The sequence below is a fragment of the Bubalus kerabau genome, chromosome 1 (genome assembly GCF_029407905.1).
Source record: "Bubalus kerabau isolate K-KA32 ecotype Philippines breed swamp buffalo chromosome 1, PCC_UOA_SB_1v2, whole genome shotgun sequence".
NCBI lineage: Eukaryota > Metazoa > Chordata > Mammalia > Artiodactyla > Bovidae > Bubalus > Bubalus kerabau.
In genome coordinates, this window is record NC_073624.1 from 37545495 (window position 1) to 37570588 (window position 25094).

General features: G+C 40.0%; 1 long non-coding RNA gene across 1 annotated transcript; it reads right to left on the reverse strand.

Moving 5' to 3' along the window:
• Positions 1 to 771: 771 nt before the first annotated feature.
• LOC129641439 (uncharacterized) lies at positions 772 to 24892 on the reverse strand. Its single transcript, XR_008709330.1, has 3 exons — positions 24819 to 24892; positions 14396 to 14497; positions 772 to 988 (listed from the first exon to the last, which is right to left on the reverse strand). It is a non-coding gene; the product is annotated as an uncharacterized LOC129641439 (long non-coding RNA).
• Between the last annotated feature and the right edge of the window lie 202 nt (positions 24893 to 25094).

The following is a 25094-nucleotide window of genomic DNA, read 5'->3' on the forward strand; positions in this document are numbered from 1 at the left end:
TAGTTAGTACCCCTGCCCAAATTCCTTTTGCAATGTGGTTCTTATTACTCTATGTGTATTCCAACCATTCAAGAACATAAAGACATTCATTTTTAAATTTTATTTATTTATTTTATTTATGGCTATACTGGGTCTTCTTTGCTATGTGAGGGCTTTCTCTAGCTGTGGCGAGCTAGGCTGCTCTCTAGTTGCTTCTCATTAAGATGGCTTTGCTAGTTACTGCGTGTGGGCTCTAGAGTGCCCGGGCTTCAGTGGTTGTGACAAGTGGGCTCAGTTGCCCTGCAGCATGTGGAATCTTCCCGGACTTGATCAAATCCATGTCCCTGCATTGACAGGTGGATTCTTAACCACTGGACCAATAGGGAAGTTCAATACATTGATAATTTTTAATTTTAAAATAAAATAATGCCAATAAAGTGTTCTATTTCCTTCTGCTCAATAAGCAGGCAGGCCAGAGAAACTTCAGTCTTTAGACTGACAACTTGTTGCCATGGTAACGATAACAAGTTTGATTTCTTAGGGAAGGTGAAAAACAATTTTCCGTTGTTCTATTTAGAGAATAGTTTTTGTTTTTGTTTTTTTATTTTTCCACTTATTTCGGTATAGAAAAAAAGAGGCTCTCTTACCTTTTAAAAATTTAGTGGTCAATCATTGTAATTGTTTGATGTTTAATTTTCCCACAAAGACTTCAGACAATGTAATATTTCTCAGCAAGTGGAAGATATAGCATGACCTTTATTCTATGTGATCAGCTTTATTTCCATTTTACAGATAAGTACAGAGAAGCTTCACAATACAATTACACAATATCAATTACTACAATATACTTCAAAATACAATTATCTATCTCAGCTCAAAATGAAAATGACTGACCCAAGTGATTAGAATTGTAAGCAAAGTAGATCCAATTAGAATCCAAAGATGATATTAAAACTCTGAAAATGTGGTCCTTTTCTTCTTCTCCATTTGGTTTGGTTTTCCAGTGACTCTATAAAATAGGGAGATTTAACACAGACACCTATTGGTGAGATGAATGACAAATGGAGAGTTGGAAGTGATTGAAGAGAGGGTGAACATTCATCAGCGTTTGCAGTAAATTGGATTATTTTAGACTAGATGCTGTTTTGGGAAGCTATGTATAAAACTTTTATGGTGGGGGGTGGGCAGTTTCTGGAACATATTCTGTTCTCCAGGATGAAGGGGTATTCTAATGAGTGGGTTTTTTTTTTTCAATATATGTATGATGTAGGACATAGCACAAAAGAATACTAAAATTGCTTTTTAAAACTATTTATTTATTTGGCTGCATCAGGTCTTCGTTGCAGCAGGCAGGAATCTTTCCTCGAGGTGTGCAGGCTCAGGGGTTGTGCCCCAGGGGTTAGTTTCTCTGTGGCAAGTGAGATCTTAGTTCCCCAACCAGGGATCGAACCAGGGCCCCTTGTGCTGCAGAGCAGATTCTCCACCACTGGATGGCCAGGGAAGTCCCCATAAAACTGCTTTTTTAGTGAATGCATTTGAATAATACTGACTTTTATTATCACAACCTAATACTTATGATTTTTCTTTTTCCAGGTTCAGTCTGCCTTTCCTGATATGTTTTACAATTTTTGAGGGCATTGATCATGCCTTCTTCTTTATGTGTAGGAAATAGTCAAGAAATGCTTCTCACTTTATCACTTTCTCTAATAAATATGAAAGTAATCAAAATGTTTCATTTTTCTTGAAAAAGAATATTTATTGAAAGACTATTAGTTCTACTCTGAAAATAATACGCATTCATTTTGGAGAAATGGGAAATAACACAAAATAAAGTTAAAATTTGTTATTTTCCAACCTGGAAATAGCTTATACTAATAATATTTAGTAAATTTAATTTACTTATTTCTTCTTGATTTATATAAAATATGCCCTTTAAAAAACCTAAACCATGATTGCCATCTTGCTTTGTATCCAGCTTCACTCATTTGACAAAAGTTGAATGAGGTACATTTAGGTACAATTAGCACAATATAAAAGCAAGGAAGAAAAATAGAACACCTTATATTTTAAATTAGAATGACTCACAAACATGTGCAATGTTCTTTCTAAATGTATTTTTAAAACCACTCAGCTATTATTAAATCATAATGCAATAATCAGAAATGCCTGAAGCCCTGCTCTGAAGCACACAAAAAAAGGATGATCTTCAGGTGTTGGTATGCATTTTCACATTCTGTCCTGCTCTTCTTCCCACTTCAATTGCAGTTTGTCCTCTGTCCAGGAGGCCCAAGTACAAGGAAGTGGCACAGAGCGGCTCAACTCCTCCCATCACTTCCTCTCATCCCAAGACGCAGCTGTCTGCTGTATCTCCAGTAAGACGCTGCTTCTCAGCTTCTTTCAGTCCTTCAACACATCCCCATACAGAACTCCCATCAGAATACTGAACATCGCCAATGCAACAGCTGGCTCTCATACAGCTACATCTTCTCTTTCACTGTATTAGTTTTCAGGACTCATTTCATTGCCTGCTTTTTGACTTGGCTTATTTATTTGTTCTATATTTACAGCAAAAGCTTTGATATGCTTAAATGTAATGAAATGATTGAATCACTCCATATAAGCTATTTTTAAAAATCTTCAGTTTATAATAGAAGGTAACATTTTATTGCATTGCTTTATTTCTAAAAAAAAAAAATTCAGTTTTCGAACAAATCAATAAAATAATAATAAATGAAATAGGGACTTCCTTGATGGCCCAGTGGTTAAGAATCTACCTTCCAATTCAGGGGATGAGGGTTCAATCCCTGGTCAGGGAGCTAAGATACCACATGCTGTGGGGCAACCAAGCCTATCAGCTGCAACTACTGAGCCTCTGCGCCACCATTAAGAAAGAAGCCTCCACACCTCAGCAAAGGATCCTCTGCAGGGCAGCTAAGACCCATTGCAGCCAAAATAAATAAATAAAATTTCTTAAAAAGAAATAGAAGTTAGTGGCTTAAAAATAAAAGAGCTGGTTTTTGTCGTTGTTGTTGTCGTTCTTAGCACTTTTAAATTTCATATCAATTTAGCATATGAAACAGAAAGTGAAACATTTGATTTTATTGTTAGTTGACCAACCATCCATGCATGCCTGGTATTACCCCAGGCAAGTGGTGGTTTCAGAGGCACTGAAAGCCGCACGTCCTGGGGAAACTGCCCAGTCCCAGACAAACCAGGATGGTTGGTCAACCTGAGTCTTGTTCCATAAGATACATTATATTTATCAGCCTACTGATGTTCATGATGCTGGAGGTATTTTCTAGGAAGTGAAAAATAGTTTAAACAAATCAAATTTTTACCCATATTATAGTCCAATTCCTGCCAAGCATAACAATAGACAATTGTGATCATTCTGGGAGATGTTTTCAGCCCTCTACATATCTTAACAAGAATATGTGATCTGGAAAGTGAAAGTTGCTCAGTTGTGTCCGACTCTTTGTGACCCCATGGACTATACAGTCCATGGAATTCTCCAGGCCAGAATACTGGAGTGGGTAGCCTTTCCCTTCTCCAAGGGATCTTCCCAACTCAGGTCTCCTGTACTCCTGGCAGATTCTTTACCAGCTGAGCCACCAGGGAAGCCCAAGAATCCTGGAGTGGGTAGCCTATCCCTTCCCCACCCATAAATCTAACCAGGGTCTCCTTCATTGTAGATGGATTCTTTACCAACTGAGCTACCAGAGAAGCCCATACTGTTTGTTAATTGCCCAAAAGTTCATATGTTGATGCATGCATACAACAATGATTCAATAAAATTGCACCGATTCCATTTTCCACTGTCCTTTTGTTTCTGGTGACTATTAGTTTTACTAAACGGAACCAAAACCACAACAATTCCAAACTTTATGTCTTTCAGACCTGACTTCTTCCCTCAAATCTTTAGCCCTGGAGTCTCTACTAAAGCTTTAACATTTCTTGTAGTTCTCCAAAGCTGCTTCTCTGCACCAATGCAAGGCATCCAACAAGAGGCCTGAGAAAGAGCACTCTATTTGGTGGAGCCACACCTCTGAACATCTGCCATTCTTCTGCCTATTGTTAGAAAATAATGTACCCCTGGAAGGCTCTTTCTCTCTTACTTCTTTAGCAGGTTTTGCTAGCAATCTGTCCTTAAGCTCACTGACCTCGGTGCTCCATTTCTAACAGACTGCAATATGAAGGCTGCCTTTTAATTCATCCTAGGGTTGAAGACTTTGAGTCACATACTTGTCAACATCTTGATGTGCAATCATATTTTGTTAATATGAAAATTCATTACTGTTCCCATATAGGGCACAGAAACATTTCATAACAGCAGGGGAAAAAGGGTTTTATGAATTAAGAAAAAAATACTGAGATTTCTTTCTCAGCTTGTACTACTAGTTTATAACTTGCACCCAGGAAACTCCAATGCTAATGCTCATTGCTTGAGCATCTGGAAAATGCACTCTCACTGACTTTGATAACTTAACCCATATGCTATAATGCATGGCAGTTTCCTAACTCCAAATTTAATTTCATTCGTAGATTTGGAAGGCACTGTGACATTTTTCATCCTGATAAAAATATCAAAGACCAAGTTTTTTTTAAACTTACTAGATACAGTTTTGAATTTAAATAGAGACCATGATTTGAATGGTGACTAACATAATTACTGTGGGACCATATTTTATTTTTAGAAAATACTTCGAGAAAACCAAAGACATTTTGGAATTAATTAGGTACCTCAGATTAAAGAGGTATAATTTTAATGCATCAATCTAAAAAAGATCAATGGAACATTGTTTTGAAATATTATTTTTTTAAATGTAGAACTCTCAAAAAAAAAACAGAACCTCAGAGACACATTGTAAATAATTAGATTGCTTAAAATCTGTCAGTTTATAAATATTATGTGAGGATTATGTTGGCTTCATATGGTTCTTTGAGGATTTGAATTTTCTCTACAATGTTGGTGGTAGATGCATAAATAAGGATTATATATCATATCAAGTTGTAACAAGAAAGGCAATATGGCCTCATATTTCATCTTTTGGACTTTTCTAATCAGTTAGATACAGGTATAAGATTTAGTTATCCCTCTTAGACTAACTGGGCCACTTTGGACAAATTACCAAATCTCTTTAAGCCTTGGTTTTTCACATCTGTAAAATGGGGATGCTCTCATGAGAATTAGATGAAATAATGTACAAAAAGCATGAAACACAATGTCTGGCATCTATTTAGCACTCAGTAAATGACAGACACTGTTACTAGGTTCATTAATCATCAGAGATACTGGGATGCACAATGAAAGCAACACTTTGTGTCTCCCAAGAAAGTTCTCCCCAACTTATGATGGCGCATAGCCCAACCAGAGTTCCCGGTACATACCAAATGTCTTTTTATCCAAGAAACCTTCCCTGATTCCCTCAACTATATATGAACATTAACTCTTACATATCCTTATCAGTGGCCTAAAGTAAAATCCCCAAATACACAGAGGCATTGGTATTTATAGTTCTTTGTGTTCTTACCTGGAGAAGGCAATGGCACCCCACTCCAGCACTCTTGCCTGGAAAATCCCATGGATGGAGGAGCCTGGTGGGCTGCAGTCCATGGGGTCGCTAAGAGTCAGACACGACCGAGCGACTTCACTTTCACTTTTTCACTTTCATGCATTGGAGAAGGAAATGGCAACCCACTCCAGTGTTCTTGCCTGGAGAATCCCAGGGGCAGGAGAGCCTGGTGGGCTGCCGTCTATGGGGTCGCACAGAGTCGGACACGACTGACGCGACTTAGCAGCAGCAGTAGCAGTGTTCTTACCACCTTGTGGGTAGGGCTTCTGTTTTCCTCATCTTAGTGTTCCTCATCCCCCAAGCTCCTAATGTCTAAGAGAGATAAATGTAGACAACTAGAAGTCCAAGTAGCATATGTGTGCAAAAAAAGTAGCGTAAACAAAGCTGTCAATGTTCAGAGGAGGGAGGTGATAAGAAAATATGTGTCTAGAGGAAGTAGTTTTTAAGTGGGACAAAAAGGCTGAAGAGAATTTCAAAGAAGAGAAATAAAGAGAAGGCAACCTGATGAAGAAACATGTGAACCACAAAGAGTAAGTCAAGTTTGATCACAGCAAGTTGAGTATGTGATGGGCAGGAGGTCATCCCCAAAGAGAGATGCAGTCTGATTGCAGAGAACTCTAAAGCTCAAGCAAAGGAGGCTGGATTTTGTTTTGGGGTCAATAAGGAGTTGTCAAAGCTTGGGAACCAGGAAGTGACGGAGAAGAGATGCCAGCTGCTCGCATCGTGACCTTCCAACTCTGTACTCATTAACACCTGTATAAACTTGCTAAGTATCTTCAAATTATCTGTCCCATTTCTGTGTCTTCAAGACACAGTTGTGCTGCATACTAAGTCTCGAAAGTATGTAAAGCTAGCAGTCAACCACAGCTCTTGTTTCTGCAATAGAGAGTAAATTTCTGTTTTGTTTAAGAGCAGAGGTTTGGGAGGTAAAATGTCATGGATTCAAATCTTAGCTCTGTCAGTTATGAAAGAATGATGTCAAGAAATTACTTAACCACTCTAAGGCATAGTTTCCTCACCTCTAGATTAAGTAGTTACATTAACTCACAGATGTTAAATGCCATGCAGGTAAAGAACTTAAGAGAGACTGCAGAAACTGCTCTATGACTCTATGATCCATCATTCCTCTATCTCACCTTTCTGGTTCTTTAGATCCCTGGTTTTCTTTGGCTTCCAGCTTTTGATACTATTTCTAGTTCCCCATCATGTTTGACAATATGATAGGGCTCCCTCCTCCAGTATCAGGAACACTGCAAGTATCCACTTCATAGGGCTTAAGACTAACAGTATAATAAAGGGACTGTTCACAGAGATAAAGACTGGGTTAAGAAGCAAAGGATGGTGGAACACCAATGAATGAGAAATCACAATCATCTTTAAAGTAGAAGAAGGAGCAATTCCACTCCTGGGCATATATCTGGAGAAAATCATAATTCAAAAAGATACATTCACCCCAGTGTTCACTGCAGCACTGTTTATAATAACCAGGCCATGGAAGCAACCCAAATATCCGTCAACAGAAGGATAAGAAGATATGGCATATCTTTATATAAAGAAGATATATATATATATATATGTTTTATATATGATATGTGTGTGTGTGTTAGTTGCTCAGTCATGTCTGATTTTTCATGACTCCATGGACTATAACCAGTCAGGTTCCTCTGTCCATGGAAATTTCCAGGCAAGAATACTGGAGTAGGTTGCCATTCCCTACTCCAGGGGATCTTCTCGACCTAGGGATTGAACCCCAGTCTCCCGCATTGCAGGCTGATACTTTTACTGTCTGAGCCACCAGGGAAACCCAAATTACATACATCCATATAATGGAATATTAACAAAGGTCCATCTAGTCAAAGCTATGGTTTTTCTAGTAGTCACGTACAGATGTGAGAATTGGACTATAAAGAAAGCTGAGCACTGAAGAATTGGTGTTTTTGAACTGTGGTGTTGGAGAAGACTCTTGAGAGTCCCTTGGACTGCAAGGAGATCCAACCAGTTCATCCTAAAGGAAATCAATCCTGAATATTCATTGGAAGGATTGATGCTGAAGCTGAAGCTCCAATCTTGGCCACCTGATGTAAAGAACTGACTCATTTGAAAAGACCCTGATGCTGGGAAAGATTGAAGGTGGGAGGAGAAGGGGATAATAGAGGATGAGATGGCTGGATGGATCACCAACTCGATGGACTTGAGTTTGAGTAAGCTCTGGGAGTTGTTGATGGACAGAGAAGCCTGGTGTGCTGCAGTCCATGGTGTCGTAAAGAGTTGGACACAACTGAGCGACTGAAGTGAACTGGATTTCCCAGGTGGTGCTAGTGGTAACAGAGAAGGCACTGGCACCCCACTCCAGTACTCTTGCCTGGAAAAATCCCATGGATGGAGGAGCCTGGTAGGCTGCAGTCCATGGGGTCGAGAAGAGTCGGACATGACTGAAGCGACTTAGCAGCAGCAGCAGCAGCTAGTGGTAAAGAACCCACATGACAATGCAGGAGACATAAGAGATGTGGGTTCGATCCTTGGGTCCAGAAGATCCCCTGGAAGGGGGAAATGGCAACCCATTTCAGTATTCTTGCCTGGAGAATACCACAGACAGAAGATCCTGGCAGTCACACAGAGACGGACATGACCGAAGCGACTTAGCATACAATGGAATATTACTCAGGCATAAAAAAGAATGAAATAATTCCATTTGCAGCAATATGGATGGACCTAGAGATTGTTAGGGAAGTAAGTCAGACAGAGAAAGATAAATATACAGTATCACTTATATGTGGAATCTAAAAAAAAATCGTACAAAAGAACATATTTACAAAACAGAAATAGTCACAGACATGGAAAACAACTTTATGGTTAGCAGGGAGTAAGGGAGGGGGGAATACTGAATGAATTGGGAGATCGGGATTGACACATACACACTACTATACATAAAATAAGGACCTACCGTATAGCATAGGGACCTCTACTCAATACTCTGTAATGACTTATATGGGAAAAGAATCTAAAAGGAGTGGATATATGTATATGTAAGACTGATTCACTCTGTTGCACAGCAAAAACTAACACCACATTGTAAATCAATTATTATTGTTCAGTCACTCAGTTGTGTCTGACTCTTTGTGACCCCATGGACTGCAGCACGCCAGGCTTCCCTGTCCTTCACCATCTCCTGGAGTTTGCACAAAATCAACTATAGTCCAATAAAAAGTAATCCAAAAATAAAATACATGGCAAATCTTAAAACAATTTTATAATTAAAAAAAAAAGTAGAAGAGGAACAAAGGTCTTGTGGCCTGAGGGGACGAAGCCACTCCAGAACAACAGTGGGGCAGGGAGGGAGCAGTGTGTGTGCAAGAGAACCACCCAACCTCTTTCCCTCCAATGCCTTGCCAGTGCCTTCCACTGGCTGAACCCAGTTCAGAGCAAAACAGTAACAGAACCAGGTGATACAGTCTACGGAGGCCGGTTTTCTGGGACACAAGCGTGGCAGAGAAGATCAGAAAACAGGGTGCAATGGGGCCGGGGCAAAATGTGTTGTTTTCTGAATAAGGGGTATAAGTATGGAAAGGAATGGAAACATCTGAATGGAAGGTTATCACTGCCTCCATGACAGATGGAGGAAAGGAAGCTCAGAGAGGTAGTCTTGCTGAGGTTATCAGCTAGAAAAAGGAACCAATTTGGAGCCCTTAATGGTGCCTTGGTCTACCTTGTTTCCCACTACACTGCATGGCTGCACTCAGAGTGATGGTTGAAATGACCCTAGTCTCCCCTGAGCAGTTTCTGCCCTGAGATAAAACAAAGGTGTGAAACCTCGTTCCTTACCCATCCTACAGTTCCCTACATTTTTGGTCTGAATCCATTCACTGTGGTTTTCCAAACAATCTTTCAGAGAGGGTTTCTTAAATTGCCAATAACTTTGAAAGGTATTAACAATAGGAATTTGGATTCCCTCCTTTTTGGGGAGAAGGGAGATATAAAGACATCTGAAAGAAAGAAAGAGATAGAGAGAAAAGCAAGGAAAGAAAGAAAAAAAGGAAGGAAGGGAAGAAAAAGGGAGAGGCGGGGCAGGAAGAGGGACAGGGAGAGAAAGAATCTCAGCATAAACAGCTTGGGTAGCAAGATTGGTAACAACTAAAAACTGGAGACTAACCAAATGCCTGTCAACAACTGAAGAATGTAAAAACAAATTGTGGAAATCCATGTAATGAAATATAATACAGGGAGGGAACTAAAACTGCATACAACAAAGGGAATGAAATCAAAGATGTAGTATTGAGAGGAGGAAGCCAGGGACCATTTGTACGATTTCAAAAGCAGGCAAAAATAATCTATGGTGTTAGAAGATAGGATTGTGGTAATTTTAGCATCTAGGAAATTAAAACAGGCTTCTGTGTTGTTAATCATTTTCTGGGTTTTGTCTATTTGCTTGTTTTTGTATATTTGTTTGATCTGGGTGGTGGTTGTAGAGGTGTGTTCATTTTGTGAAAGTCCATTGAGCTGCCCCTTAGATCTGTGGCCTTTTCTATATGCACAGACACACAGTTTCAGGTAGCCGGTTGCATTAGTCAGTTATGAAGCAGTAAAAATCAATCTTTCAAAATTTCTGTGGCTTTCAACACAAAGTTTTCTCTTTGTGGTATGCACAACTCTAAGAATGGTGTTACTCCTGTGATGATGTTACCTTACATGGCAAAGGGGTTCTGCAGGTCCTGCTGGGCTCCTTGCCCTCTGGTCCAGCCCCCACGTTGTGGTCCTGTCCTGCCTGTCCTGCTCCTGTCCTGTCTCTGGCTCTTCCTGCCCAGCTCCTTCCCACGCTGCCCACGGTGCCCAGGAGCGCCATGGGGACCCCCTTATGGAGCCAGCAGTGCACAGGCTCAAGTCCTGCTATCTTCCTGGGCACCTTCTCTTTATGAATCAGTTGACTTGAAGATAAGATTATCAAGGCAGACCTAACCTAACTGTGGTTGCTGTTGTTCAGTTGCTCAGTCCTATCTGACTCTTTGTGACACTATGGACTGCAGTGTGCCAGCCTTCTCTGTCCTTCACCATCTCCTGGAGCTTGCTCAAATCATGTCCACTGGGTGAGTGATGCCATCTAACCATTTTGTTCTCTGTCATCCCCTTCTGCTTCTTCCTTCAGTCTTCCCCAGCATCAGGGTCTTTTCTAATGAGACAGCTCTTCACATCAGGTGGCCAAAGTATTGGAGCTTCAGCTTTAGCATCAGTCCTTCCAATATATTCAGGATTGATTTCCTTTAGGATTGATTGGTTTGATCCCCTTATTTATGTGAACCAATTAAAAGCACAGTGTTTTCTGCTCAGAGACTTGCCAGGGTGCAGATTCAATGTGCCATTACTGGCTTGAGGATGAAAGATGCCATACCAAAAAGGCCTGAGAAGAGCCCTTAGGACTCAAAGGGCCAAGCCCTGGCACACAGCCAGTAAGAAAACAGAAACTAAGTCCTATGATCATAAGGAGACACGTTCTGCTAATAACCAGTGAGCTCTGAAAAGAACTTCAAATCCTAAATGAGAATAGCAGCTGACGCCTTGATTTCAGCTTGGTGAGATACTCAGCAGGGTATGCAGGAGCACCATGCCCACACATCTGACCTATAGAAACTGAGAGATGATACATTGTGGTTTTAAGATGCTGAGTTTGTGTTAATTTGTTTGCAGCAACAGAAAACAACCGGTGCACACTTACTCATATTTTGGTAGCTCTGTGTTGGCAGCTGCTAGAACCCGCTTGGCTCTGCTCCATGTGCCTTCACATTCTGGAACCCACACTGAAGAAGCTTCTCTATTTGGGACATTCATGTGACAGAGGGAAAAGAGCAAGCAAGGTAGACAGAAACCCACATTGCCTCTTAAAGCATGTAGTGTTCATCTTATCTGCTCACACTCCAGTGGTCAAAGCAGGCCACATGGCCAGACCCAAAAGCAATGGGACAGGATGTATAGTCTTATAGGAAAGGTGAGATCGAGTAATACTGAAAAACCATGCAATCTATCACCATGGAATGTTAGAACTGTGGCCTAATTGGAAAGAGCAGAGTCTATGGGGTCAGAAAGGCCACATATGAATCTTGGTACCACCACCTTACTGGCTGTGTGACCATGAAGTTAGGATATTTCTCTGACCCTTGGTCTCTTAAATGGCAAACACCTATATCTTACAGGATTGTTGTGAATGTTAAATGTACCAGTATGATTCCTGATAGATACTCTAACATGTGTTCATAAATATTAGCCTCAGTCTCTTACCTTGGGGATTAACCAGAATATAATTCTTCCAAGGGGAGCAATCAGGGAAAGAAAATCATATCTAAACCCACCTCTTTTTCCCATATTTTTCTAATAAACTAATGCAGAGTCCAAAATGTATAACTCCTTTATACACTATATCTTTTGACTGTTGTAGTAAAAAATGGCTTGGGCTTCCTTGATAGCTCAAATGGTAAAGAATCTGCTGGAAATGCAGGAGGCCTAGGTTCAATCCCTGGGTCAGGAAGATACCCTGGAAAAGGGAATTTCTACCCACTGCATTTTGTATTTTCAAGAGTTGCCAGTATTCTTGCCTGGAGCATTCCATGGACAGAGGAGCCTGGTGGCTAAAGTCCATTTGAAAAGAGTCGGACACAACTGATTGACTAATGCTTTCTTCACTTTTCATTTATTTTTTTAGTAACAAATGGCTTAGAGTAAAGAGAATATAATATTGCTCTTCTGAATGGGATTGTTGAATGCAATCAACATGTGAGGTTGGATTACTTTATAATTATGTTTCTAAATTGATGACTCACTTTAACACCTAATTTTGGCTATGTTGTTATAAAGCCATAGTTACTACAGGTGGAAAACTGGCAAATGAGTCAATAATATTTTGTCTTCAGAATGTTTAGATTTTCTTTTTAACTTGCTTAGGTGGTTTTCAATGTATTTCAGGTTTCTAGTTCACAAATACCTCTTTTAAAGTAACTATTATTAATTATTTTTAAGCCCCAATCCAATATTTAGGGCTTTAACTCTTTTTTAACCACATAAAAAATAACAATCTATCTCTTTCTCTCTTACACACACACACACAAAGAAATTAGTACACTTTCTTCAGCAGAAGAAAAGAGTCAAGTCACTCAAAAACTTTTCAGATGGGGATTTCCCTGATTGTCCAGTGGTTAGGAATCCACCTGCAAATGCAGGGGACATGAGTTTGATCCCTGGTCAGGGAACTAGATCCCACATGGGATGAATCAACTGGGCCCATGTGCCACAGCTTCTGAGCCTGCACTCTGGAGCCCACAAGCTTCAACTACTGAAGCCTGCATGCCCTAGAGCCAACACTCTGCAACGAAAGAGGCCACCACGAGGAGAAACCTGGTGCACTGCAGCTAGAGAGCAGCCCCTGCTCACCACAACTGGAGAGAGCTAGTGCACAGCAATGAAGATCCAGTGCAGCCAAAAATAAACAAATAAATAAACATATCAGATGAAGATAACTACAGTCAACATTTTGGTGTGTAGTCTTCCAATTTTTTTTTCCTGAATAGAAAATATATAGACTGCATGTGTGTGTGTGTGTATATATAAACATATGCTATATGTGTGTGTATATGTTTGTATTTCTGTATGTTTACATATATTTCTCAAAAATGGAGCTATATATTATACTTATTTTTAACCTGCTTTTTCATGTAGTTATATACATATATACCATGGCTACAGTCCATAGGGTGGCAAAGAGTCAGACAAGACTGAAGCAACTTAGCACACACACACACACACACACACACACACAACATTACTTTAATAATTTCATTTAATTATTTTATGTGTATTTTCCAGCTAGTATATTACTATTGAATATTTAGGTTATTTGTTAATTTTCTATTATTTACTCTGAAAGTGAGTTTCCACTAGCCCATATATATGAATTAGAGGGAGTCAGGGCATAGTGCTTGCTGGCCAGAGCACCCATTGATTTTAGCCCTGCTGATGGGGCAAGTCTGTTCTTAATATATATTATATATTCTTGAAATGTTAAAAAAAAAACAATAAACAGAATCCCTCTTAGATTGGATGAGGATTTTCTTGAAATTTTAAGCCATTTTGTATTATCAAGAGTTGCCAGACAGAGATTTCCTTGGTCGAATGGTTAAGAACCCATCTTCCAATGCAGGGGACACAGGTTCAATTCCTGGTCAGGGAACTAAGATTCCATATGCCACTGAGCAACTGAGCCCACAAGCCACATCTAGAGAATCCGTACACCACAGCAAAAGGTCCTGAATGATGCAACTGAGATTCCCTGTGCCACAACTAAGACCCAATGCAGCCAAATAAATAAATAGAGTTGCCAGATGGCACATAAGAGGACCAACATCTTGGTTTATTACCTGTCTTTTCCGTGAGTTGTCCTTATTGAGCTGTTAATTTCTCCATGAAAGGGCATCAAAACTGATTAAAGTGCTATGACTTTAGGTCAGAGATGAATTTAGTGCCCCACATCCACTGTCATCTCAAAGATGCTCATGATTAAAGCACTCAGGTGATGTCTTTCCTTATTTATTGAAAATAAAAACGGAAAAAGAGAGCCTTGTGTTCTGATTCTTTTTTTGCTTCAGATCAAGAAAATAATTGCTTTTAAGTCCCTAAAAGAACTTAGTAATGACTCTTGAAAGCCCTGAATGAAGCCATTGTTATAGAAACATGACTGCCTTTATGGGTGAAACAATTACATTTTTATACCACATGGAATTAAATGGAAGTTTCTATTTGCCTCTGTTAAGAAATCCCTTTGGAGAGACTGGGAGCCAATTACCCAGGAGCTGGTGGACACTGACCTCTAGCCAGCCCGCCTGGTCCCAGCCTTCTGTTGTCTCTTCCTGGGCTCCAACTGGAGCTCTTCTGATGAATGCACTATTGTTGGTTTCTTCAGAGAGGAGCTGTGAAAGGAAAGGGAAGATTATTGGTAAGTGGGTAGGAAAATGTTCCAACAAAAGAATGAAATGAAGTAATTAGCTTCCTTCTATATATAAGCACCAGCCTTGCTGCTAAATCTTCAGGCTGTATAGAGTAAGGAAAACAATGACATTCCTGATGCATGGAGAGTCACCAGCAGCCATTGACCAATCACAGGTAAGGCCACTCTCTTCTTTACCCTGGGGAAAATGGGAGGTGTGTTAGCGTCAGTTGCTCAGTCATGTCCAACTCTTTGTGACTCCAAGTACTGTAACCTGCCAGGCTCCTCTGTTTATGGGATTCTCAAGTCAAGAATACTGGAGTGGATTGCCATTTCCTTCTCTAAGAATGGCTTCCATTTTAAAAGGTTTTAATCAGATGAGAACTATCCTAGGATAAATTTGCAGTCATCCCACCCCAGGGTGACATATATATATATATATATATATATATATATATATATATGCTTTTTAATTCCATCATGGTTTATCACAGGATACTGAATATAGTTCCTTGTGCTATACAGTAGGGCCTTGATGTTTATCCATCCTATTTATAATAGCTTACATCTGCTAGCCCCAACTTCCCAGTCCATCACTTTCCCTCCCCCCTCCCCTTTGGCAGTCACAAGTCTGTTCTCTGTATCTATGAGTCTGTTTCTTGTGATAGATTTATTCGTGCCATGCTTTAGATTTAAAATGGGAGCCATTCTTGAATGGAAGGACTATGTAAAATGACAAGCCCTAAAGCGGATAATTCTTTTTAACATGATATGACCTTTTAAAGGGCATCTCTATGGCTCAGCTGGTAAAGAACCTACATGTCAATGCAGGAGACACAAGAGACACAGGCCATCCCTGGATTGAGAAGATACCAGGGAGAAGGGAATGGCTACCCACTCCAGTATTCTTGCCTGGAGAATTCCATGGACAGAGGAGCCTGGCAGTCTACAGTCCATGGGGTTGCAAAGAGTCAGACACAACTGAATGACTAACACTGACTTACTTGGTTTAACAGGCCGGGGATTTTAAAATGTTATACACACTTATCTTAGATATTATAGTTTAACCTAAGACATATATGAGTACATTCAGCAATTGTATAATAGAATAGAATGCCAAGGCCCTTCCTCTGAGTGTCTGCTAATTAGAATTGTATCATTTGTCTTGTAAGAACCACACTCAAGCTTCTGTTTCCTTAAAGTGCAGCAAAAAGCAATCTGAGTGCAGAATCTTAGATATGTTTACAAACTTTTCCCAAGCATGTCTGGTTCGCCTGTCCTATACTGATTTGGATTATAGTATTTTCAGGCCACTCACTCTCACCAAGTCTTTCCAAGGAATCTCAACTTAGTTTTCACAGGAACAACTCTATTTTACACTCAAGGTTTCATTGGTTTATATAATATGTAATTAAATGCTGTAACATAATGAACAGTACAAGTGCATTGATTGGCTCACTGATAAAATACAACTGTTTCTTGGTAAAGATACAATGAAATTGATGGGACCAGGGCAATTCAATGTACCAGACCTCTGCTAATCTCCGATGATGAGTGTGAACAAAGACTGGGAAGTGTTGTTAATGAGGTGATTTGGTTATTTGGGAATTGGATAATGTAAGCTAGAGCAACAGTAGGGCTTTCCAGGTGGTGCTAACAGTAAAGTACCCGCCTGCCAATGCAGAGGACTTGAGTTCGATCCCTGGGTTGAGAAGCTCCTCTGGAGGACAGCATGGCAACCCACTCCAGTATTCTTGCCTGGAGAATCCCACGGACAGAGGAGCCTGGCGGGCTACAGTCCATAGAGTTGCACAGAGTCGGACACAAATGAAGCGACTTAGCACTCATACACAGAGCAGCAGTAGTAAAAGTAGTAGGAAAAGATAGGAGAGGACAAATTGAAATGACAGAAACTTTGGAAATAAACAGGCTTGAGTTCAAATTCTGACTTCATTGCTTAGCTGTGAACCTCAAAGTTTCTGCTTACTTACATGTAAAACAAGAATAATGTGGTGCAGTGAAAGATTAGGAAAACACAGCTAATGTACTTAGCAGTGTGCCTAACACAAGTAAGTAATCAATATAATATTATCAGTAGAATTTCATGTTGAATTGAGGAAATTGAAGACTCAAAGATGATTCCTTATTGTCTACCTTGCCTAAATAAATGATATTAAGATAAAAAGGATAACACCACTAACTAAAATAGGAAAACCAAGAGGAGAAACAAGAGAAGAACTGAACATATTTTCAGGCTGAGGGGAGGGAATCAGTAGCAAGAGAAATTTTTTTTTTTTAATTAGAAATCAAATATGTTTTTCTCTATTGTATGAGATTGTGGGTGGTTTTTGCATTCATCTTTGTTCCTTTCTGTATCTTCCAAGTTTTCTACATTGAGTGTATAAATACTGGGCTCAAAAAAAAAAAAGAAAGAAAAACACCATTTCCTTCAACATGAGATATGAGATGGGGGTAGTCTATGAGACAATGCTCCAGGAAAAGTGGAATGGGGTGGGATGGGGACACAGAGGGAGGAGAAAAAATCTTGGGAAGGGGAGAGAGAGATTTCTTCCACTAAGGCAAGAAAGAAAAGAGAATGAATGAAGGTTCAGTGAAGTTCTAAACTGGGGGTAAGAAAATTTGAGGAAAATCACATCCTTTGGCTTTTATCTTTTTAAGTAAATTAAGAGCCAAGGTAGTTTGCTAAAACTGAGGAGGGAAGAAAGAACCAGAAATATGCAAAGAGTTTCTGCTGTATATTTCAGGAAACCCTAACTCAGTGCTCTATAGTGACCTTAATGGGAAGGAAATCCAAAAAAAGGGTGGGCGGGTATATGTTACATAAATCTAGTTCATTTTGCTGTGCAGTAGAAACTAACACATTACAATCAAACAAAGCAACTATACTCCAATAAAAATTAAATTTAAGAAATAAATAAAAATACTGACAGCTGTTGAACTTAAATAGGAAGGCAAGTGACAGGTGGGAAAGATACGTTGTAAGGAAGCTTGGGTCCTAGGAGACCGAGGAGGCCAAGTTTGGGTTTCTTGAAAAGCCTATTTTCAACAGGAACTAATATGTATCTTGCGGTTGCCATGGAGCTGAATAGAATAAGGAGGTCAAAAGGTATTAATAATAATGTTTATAGTATATAATATTATTTATAGTATAATTAGGAGGTTAAAAGAGAATACTATTTGTGCTAGTGTATGCTTTTCCTTTAATACATTTATATTTTTAAAGGGCTTTTAATGGCATTACTGAAACTACAATAAAGTGAAGAAAAGAAATATGGAGAGAGTAAAAACGTTTTTAAAACTTAATATGAGGAACAGAAAAAGGTTCAATTTGAAATTGATACAATATTCCCGAAGAGCCAGGAGGTGCAGCTGAGGTTGGAAAATATGTATGCATAGTGGTCAGTGGCCGAGTTATCTCTGTGGCTGCAGCTGACCATCTGGAAAGGGGAGTGGCAGCTAGAACTGGCCGGGCAGATGGGGCAGGAGAAATGGGTGTGGACATTTAGGAGAATCCTCCCCCTTCCCAGTCTGCACTTCCTCCTCATCTCTCACAGACAATGACTACCATGTCTTCTGTTGCTCCTCGCAGAAAGCCCGGGATCACGCTAGCCTTCTCCTTCAGGAACCCCCACCTAAACAGTCCCCAGGTCCTGTCCATTTTGTCTCCTAACAGTACACCCCTCTTCACTGTCATGCAGCTGCAGATGCTGTTGTCCTCTCGCCCTGTGGCCTCGGCCTCTAACTGCTCGGCCAGGTCCGCTTCTGCTTCACTCAGTTCCATTCTTTGCACTGTCCTGGTCTTTAAGAATCACATCAGGAACTGGTTCACCCTTTTAAGACCCATAAAGAGCTTCTGGTTTCTCTTAGAATAAGGACCAATGTTCCCAATATAACTCACCAGGTCCTCACGGTCTGGCTCTTATGATATCCCAGATTCACCTGGCAGAGGCCGGCCCCCACAGCCCTGCTCTCTATTCTCTGGGCACAAGGGCCTTCTCTTTGCTCCTTAAAGACACGGAGACAAAAAGTGACCCACGGAGACAGAGATGGGGTGGAGTCTCATGTAATCAGATGGAGTCTCATATAATCAGATGCTATGGGCTTCCTAAGGAAGAGAGAAATAAACTAAATTGTGGAGCTTTCCAGGTGGCTTGATCACTGCTTCAAGAATAAGAACACTGCTTCTTGAACAAGAATGTGCTTGTGAACGCTGGAGACACAAGAGACCCAGATTCGGTCCCCTGGTTGGGAAGATCCCTTGCAGTAGGAAGTGGCAACCCATTCCAGTATTCTTGCTGGGAAATCCCATGGACAGAGGAGGCTGGTGGGCTACAGTCCATGGGCCACAAAGAATCAGATATGATTGAGTGACTAAGTACATAGCACAAATTAAAATTTAAAAACAAAGACTGAGCCCTGACTTAAAGGGGTTAAACAATTTAAACTAGAGAGGAAAATGGTGTTTACTGATTGGCTTTCCCTTACACCCTCCACCCTGGATGCACAGTGCTTAGGGAGCTCGTGGGGAAGTTCAGATCTGTTTTAAGTACAGATCTTAGTTCAGATCTGTACCATTTACAGACACAGGTTCCTCCAAGACAATTTTCTCTGAGTGTGTTCCCTGAATGTCCCAAAGGCATTTCCACCCCAGCAACCCCAACCCACATCTACCCTCTACCCCATCCATCTCCAGAAGCTACACCTATGCCACAGCAGAACTGTCTTGGATCTTCCTATACCTGGTACTACTGACCTTACCCTCCAGTCCTCTCTCAGCCAGGCTCTCAGCTTGTCTGGATATGGCATCTGCTCCCAGCCTAATTGCACTCCCGACCAGTCTGTCCTCCCATTCATTCTCCTCTCAGATACTGGGCTGATCCTTCTATAATATCAATTTGACCATGTCGCTCTCAGGATGAAAAAAGAAAAAAAAAAAAAAAGAAGAAGAAGAAGTAGTAGAATGTAAGAAAAAATGTTGGCACTGCTCCCAAGGAGTAGGGAGGGAAAGAGGGATGACCTCTGAAAGTACTGTGATTTCAGTAGGGTGATCAGAGGAAAGCCAAATTTTAGTTGGTTGTACTCTTAGTTTTTCATTCATTTAATTAGATAATATCATAAGTTCAATATTTCTCTAAATACCTGTGAAAGGTCTGAGGTTCTGAAGATCATATGTACCTGTTAGTACTAAAGGGCAGACTCTTTCTAAAATGAGCCATAGATTTCTGCAAAGCTTAATTTACCTTCCACAAAAAAAAAATGTCAGAAAAGAAAAATCTCAGACCTTTTGTTTCACAAGAGTAGTATGACACTGTGGATGGTCACTGAAGAAAAAAAATCTCTTGAAAATCGGTTGAAACTCAGTAATGACTTCAAGTAAGATCACCAAATATGTGCAAGTGACATTCTCACATTTCCACACTCGGTGGGTGACTCAGCCCTTGTTCAGCAGGGTTGTAGGGACAAATCACTGCAGACTCGCGATTACATTATACAAGCTGGATGATCAGAGTCCTCTTCTCTAGTTGGCGTGTGTGTGTGCATACTCAGTTGCTTCAGTCATGTCTCTTTGCGACCCTGTGGATTTTAGCCCACCAGTGCCCTCTGTCCATGGGATTCTCCAGGCAAGAACACTGGAGTGGGTTGCCATGCCCTCCTCCAGGGGATCGTCCCAACCCAGGGATTGAAACCAGGTCTCCTGTACTGCAGGTTTATTCTTTACTGCTCAGCCACCTGGGAAGCCCTTTCTAGGGGGCAAAGGCTTAAAAGAACTGTACTTCAAACAGCATGTTTGTTTAGTTTCAAAGAGCCTTATTTGCAGGGACCGTAGGAAGGGAGCCTCTTTCTAATTTCTTCATGTAAATGCCAAAGCACTTTTCAAATGTTATGAGAGCATCCACTTGAACTGCTGTATGTGGACAAGTGAATGGTGTTTTCAAGTAACTCCTCAAATTATGACCCCAGACCTGGTCAATAAAGGCATTCAGGAATTGTCTAGAGCCTCAGGCTGCACATATCATTTGTCTAAGTGGATGCCTGACATTCAAGCCTGAGCCTAAACTGGGTTCAGACGTTCTGGATGTGTAAAAAGTGATACCCAGAAGCATCCTTTGGAGAACTCAGACCTATCTTATTTAAATAAAAAAATTTAATTTAAGTATAGTTGGCATACAACATTATACTAGTTTCAAGTGCACAACGTAGTGATTCAACATTTATATACTTTACAAATTGATCACAATGGTAAGTCCAATAAGCATCTGTCACAACACAAAGTTATTACAATAGTATTGACTATATTCCCTTTGCTGTATATTATATCCCGATGACTTACTTATTTTATAACTAGAAGTTTATACCTCTTGATTCCCCTCACCTATTTCGCCCAACCCCAGATCCCTTCCCCTCTGGTGATCACCAATTTGTTCTCTGTATATATGAGCCTGTTTCTAGTTTGCTGGTTGGTTTTTTTTTTCTTAGATCCCACCTACAAGTGAAATCGTATGGTACTTGTCTTTCTCTGGCTTTATTTCATTTAGCATAATACCCTTTAGTACACTCGTGTTATTGCAAATGGCAAGATTTCATTCTTCTTATGACTGAGTAATATTCATATATATATATACTCAATCTTCTTTATCCATTCATCCACTGATGAATACGTAGGTTGCTTCCATACCTTGCTTATTGTCAATAATGCTGCAGTGAACACAGAGATGTATGTATTAATATCTTTTTAATTAGTGTTTTCATTTTCTTTAGATAAATACCCAGTGGTGAAATTTCTGTTTTATTTTTAATAAAGTTTTATTTTTAATTTTTTGGAGACTCCTCCATACTGTTTCCAGAAACACATCTGCAGGTAGAATATAGGAATGGTTCTCAGTGCAGTTTGGTAGCTGTCTTGTACTCACCATCATGAGTCACAACTGGATGAAGGAGAGAGAGGAGCTGGAGCTGTGATTTGGCTTTTAAGACACATGACCCAAAGAGTTGAGGGGACATCCCCTCTCCCCTCACTCCAGACCTCCATTCATCATTAGTGCTGCAAGAGAACTTTAATGGCATCTTCCAGTGTGAGATGGATGGCCAGAGCCATGAAGAGTCACACACGATGGCAAGAGGGAACTTGCTCATGGTGGACTGTAAGCAATCCTTATAGAGGGTCATTCTGCAGAGACAGTAAAAATCTAAAATAATTCATAATTTCTGGCCTGGTTGGCTGATAGGTGGTGGTATCACTTCCTGAAGTAGAGAATAAAAGAGAAGGAGATGATGGCCAACTCAGCTTTGGAGATGTTGAGTTTAAGATGACTATGAAATTTCCAGGGAAAGGTGTAAAGAGAGCTTTAGAGAGAGTCTTGGGTAGAGCTATAAATTTAGTGTCATAAGTTTAGAGATGTCAGTTAAAGTCATGGCTGTTGAGGAGATGGTCTAGAGAAAGTACATGAGGAGAGCAAAAAAGACTGCAAAACCCTAAGACTGTCCATATTAAAAGGAGCAGCAAGAAGTGAGCTTAATAGAGTGATAATTAAATAACTGGGTAAGCCTACCTAGGGATGTAAGAAGAAGATCTGGGAAAGTTGCTCCTCAAGAAAGTCAACTTATAATCTACATAGTTGTTTTTGGAACATTATACCACTTCTTTGTTTCTAGATCTTTCCTTTTAGACAAACTGACCATAGAGTATTAAATCTGAAACTGGACACTCAAGTTAAAGAAATAATTGTTAGGACTTTAAGGATATAAATAAGTATATAAACCTTAGCAGTAAATAATCTGCCTGCCAATGCAGGAGATGGTTTGATCTCTGGGTCAGGAAAATCCCCTGGAGAGGGAAATGGCAGCCCACTCCAGTATTCTTTCCTGGGAAATCCCATGAACAGAGGAGCCTGGTGGGCTAGTGTCCATGGGGTTGCAAAGAGTCAGACACGACTTAGCAACTGAAAAACGACAACAACAACAACAAATAAACCTTACATAAATTAGGATATGTTTAAGGATATAAACCAGTTAAGCCAGGACATAATAAACCGTCATTAGCTGAAGCATCGCAGTGTTAAGTCCTAGAAATTTTATTTCTTTTAAAAAATTGATTGTCCAGAGCCACAATAATTGGTGCTTAAAAGTGATTAATCTCTTTATTTCCCCTCCAGTCATTTGAAACCTTCTATAAGATGCCCTAGTGGAGAAAGTGCAATATTTCAATGGAGACTTTACAAGGGTGTTTGTTTTGCAAGGTTTTAGAGTGTGATGGCGCAGTTCTCAGCATCATAATTCAACAACCAGCCTCCTGCAAATCAGACATTTTTATGCAGGTTCAGAAGCTATGCAGGACCGTGAACTCCAGTACTGAAATTTCAGAGAGCAACTCTTTCATTTTCTTTTAACTGGAAAATAAACAGACTGCTATCTTCTTTATAAAAGTAAGTCCTGCTGCTGCTTAGTTGCTCCGTCATGTCTGACTCTTTGCGACCCTATGGACTATAGCCCACCAGGCTCCTCTGTCCATAGGATTCTCCAGACAAAGATACTGGAGTGGGTTGTTATTCCCTCCTCCAGGGGAGCTTTCCATCCCAGGAATAGAACCCATGTCTCTTACATCTCCTGCAGTGACAGACAGATTCTTTACCACTAGCACCACCTGGGAATCCCGCTAGAGGCTGCAGCAACCCTGAAACTCTGCTTTCTGCCTCCCAGGTGGATTCTGACAGCCCTGGAATTGGCACAGGTCTCCCTGGGTCAGGCCGACATCACTAAGGGCACCAGTATCAGATTAATTACACTGCCCTCTGATCTGACTTGCTAAGAATAAAAATCTGATGGGTCCCTGATGAATCTCAAACTATATGATTAACATCTAATGTGTGAGAACACTTCATTCTACATCAAAACTGTATCATCAGTTATCCATGTGAATCCTTGATGAAGAGAATGAACTTTTAAAATATGTTCAGATTGCATGGATGCAGTGCCAGAGTATTTACCTTTGCAAATAATCATTTTTCAGTAAAGGTAGCTTCACCACTTGTCCAGGTTTACCCATGACTCATCCAGTTTTAGACTGATAATCCTGCAAACTGAGATGGTTGGTCACCCTAGGAAAATGAATCAATCTCTCTTGTTGGTCCTATTCTGAAAAATGAGAAAGGACCCAGTTATAACTATATATAAAAATACAACCTGATGATTCTATTTTTAATTGCAGCCTCTTCTTGCTTACTTAGCATACTGTAGCTATACTTCCAGCTAAATGGGATCCTTTCCACATAAATCTTTCCCCCTTTTAAGGGACTTCTTCCATTCCTTATGTGACACTTTCTGTTCCTAAGACCATAATTAACACTGCCTTCTAGATTGTACCAGATCATTCTGACCCAGACAGTGACCCTAGCTCCACAGGGAAGCCTTTTATTCAAGCCTAGCAGTTGTCCTGGTTTACTCATCACTTTAACTGCTGCATTGCAGAGTCGCATTTCTCCATCCTACAAGTGAGTGTTTTAAGTGTTTGAACCAGGGAGGGAACAGAAACTAAAATGCTAGGTTAAGCTACATAAATAGGTGTTTTGGTTTTTTTTCTATTTATCAGTCCCTAGCATCTAAATTTGCTAAGTATACACTGTGAATCTCCAAAGAAATCAAATACATTCAGTATTTCACAAACATATTTGACCACGGATGTCACTTGAATAGCTTGTGGAATTCATGTCTAGCTGTAGAAAGTTTGAGAAGCACTAGTATAAGTGGAAAAGCACAGACTTTGCTGCCATAGAGCTCTGGGTTCAAATCTTAGCTCCAGTGCTTTTTAGTTACATGCCTCATTCACTTAACCTATCAGTAAATCCTTTCTTTAATTCAATTTCCAAGTTATTATTAAAAAAAGATGTAAGGAGAGAGGACATTTAAAGGCAACTTCTGTTTCCTCTTTTGCATATCAGGTACCTACCTACTGGGGCTCCTGTAAGGAGTTATAAGCTTGTGTATGAAACGCACCTGCCATACTACCTCAGAAGATGATGGTGTAAATGTAACATGAATATCTTATCCCAGTGACTATAGGTTCATGAGACATTAATGGACCAAAGCTAAAACAAAGAGCAGAAGTGTTGCTTTTTCTGCTCTTTGACAGCAGAATTCTGTCACTTCAGAATTCCATCCCTTTGAGGCTTGATATTTTTATCATTTTACTGTTAACAAATCATCCTTAGCAGACATTGCTTACTTACTGTTAACAAATCATCCCTTTGCAGACATTGCTTAAAAGATAATGGAAGCAAGTACCATACCGTTTTGATTACTGTAGCTTTGTCGTATAGCCTGAATTCAGGGAGCCTGATTCCTCCAGTTTCATTTTTCTTTCTCAGGATTGCTTTGGTTATTTGGGTTTTTTGACTTTCCAAACAAATTAATTCCATACAATTTTTTTCTTCCAGTTCTGTGAAAATAGGCATTGGTAATTGGTAGAGATTGCACTGAACCTATAGATTACTTTGAGTATTGTCATTTTCACAATATTGATTCTTCCAGTCCAAGAACATGGTATATCTCTCCATCTATTTGCA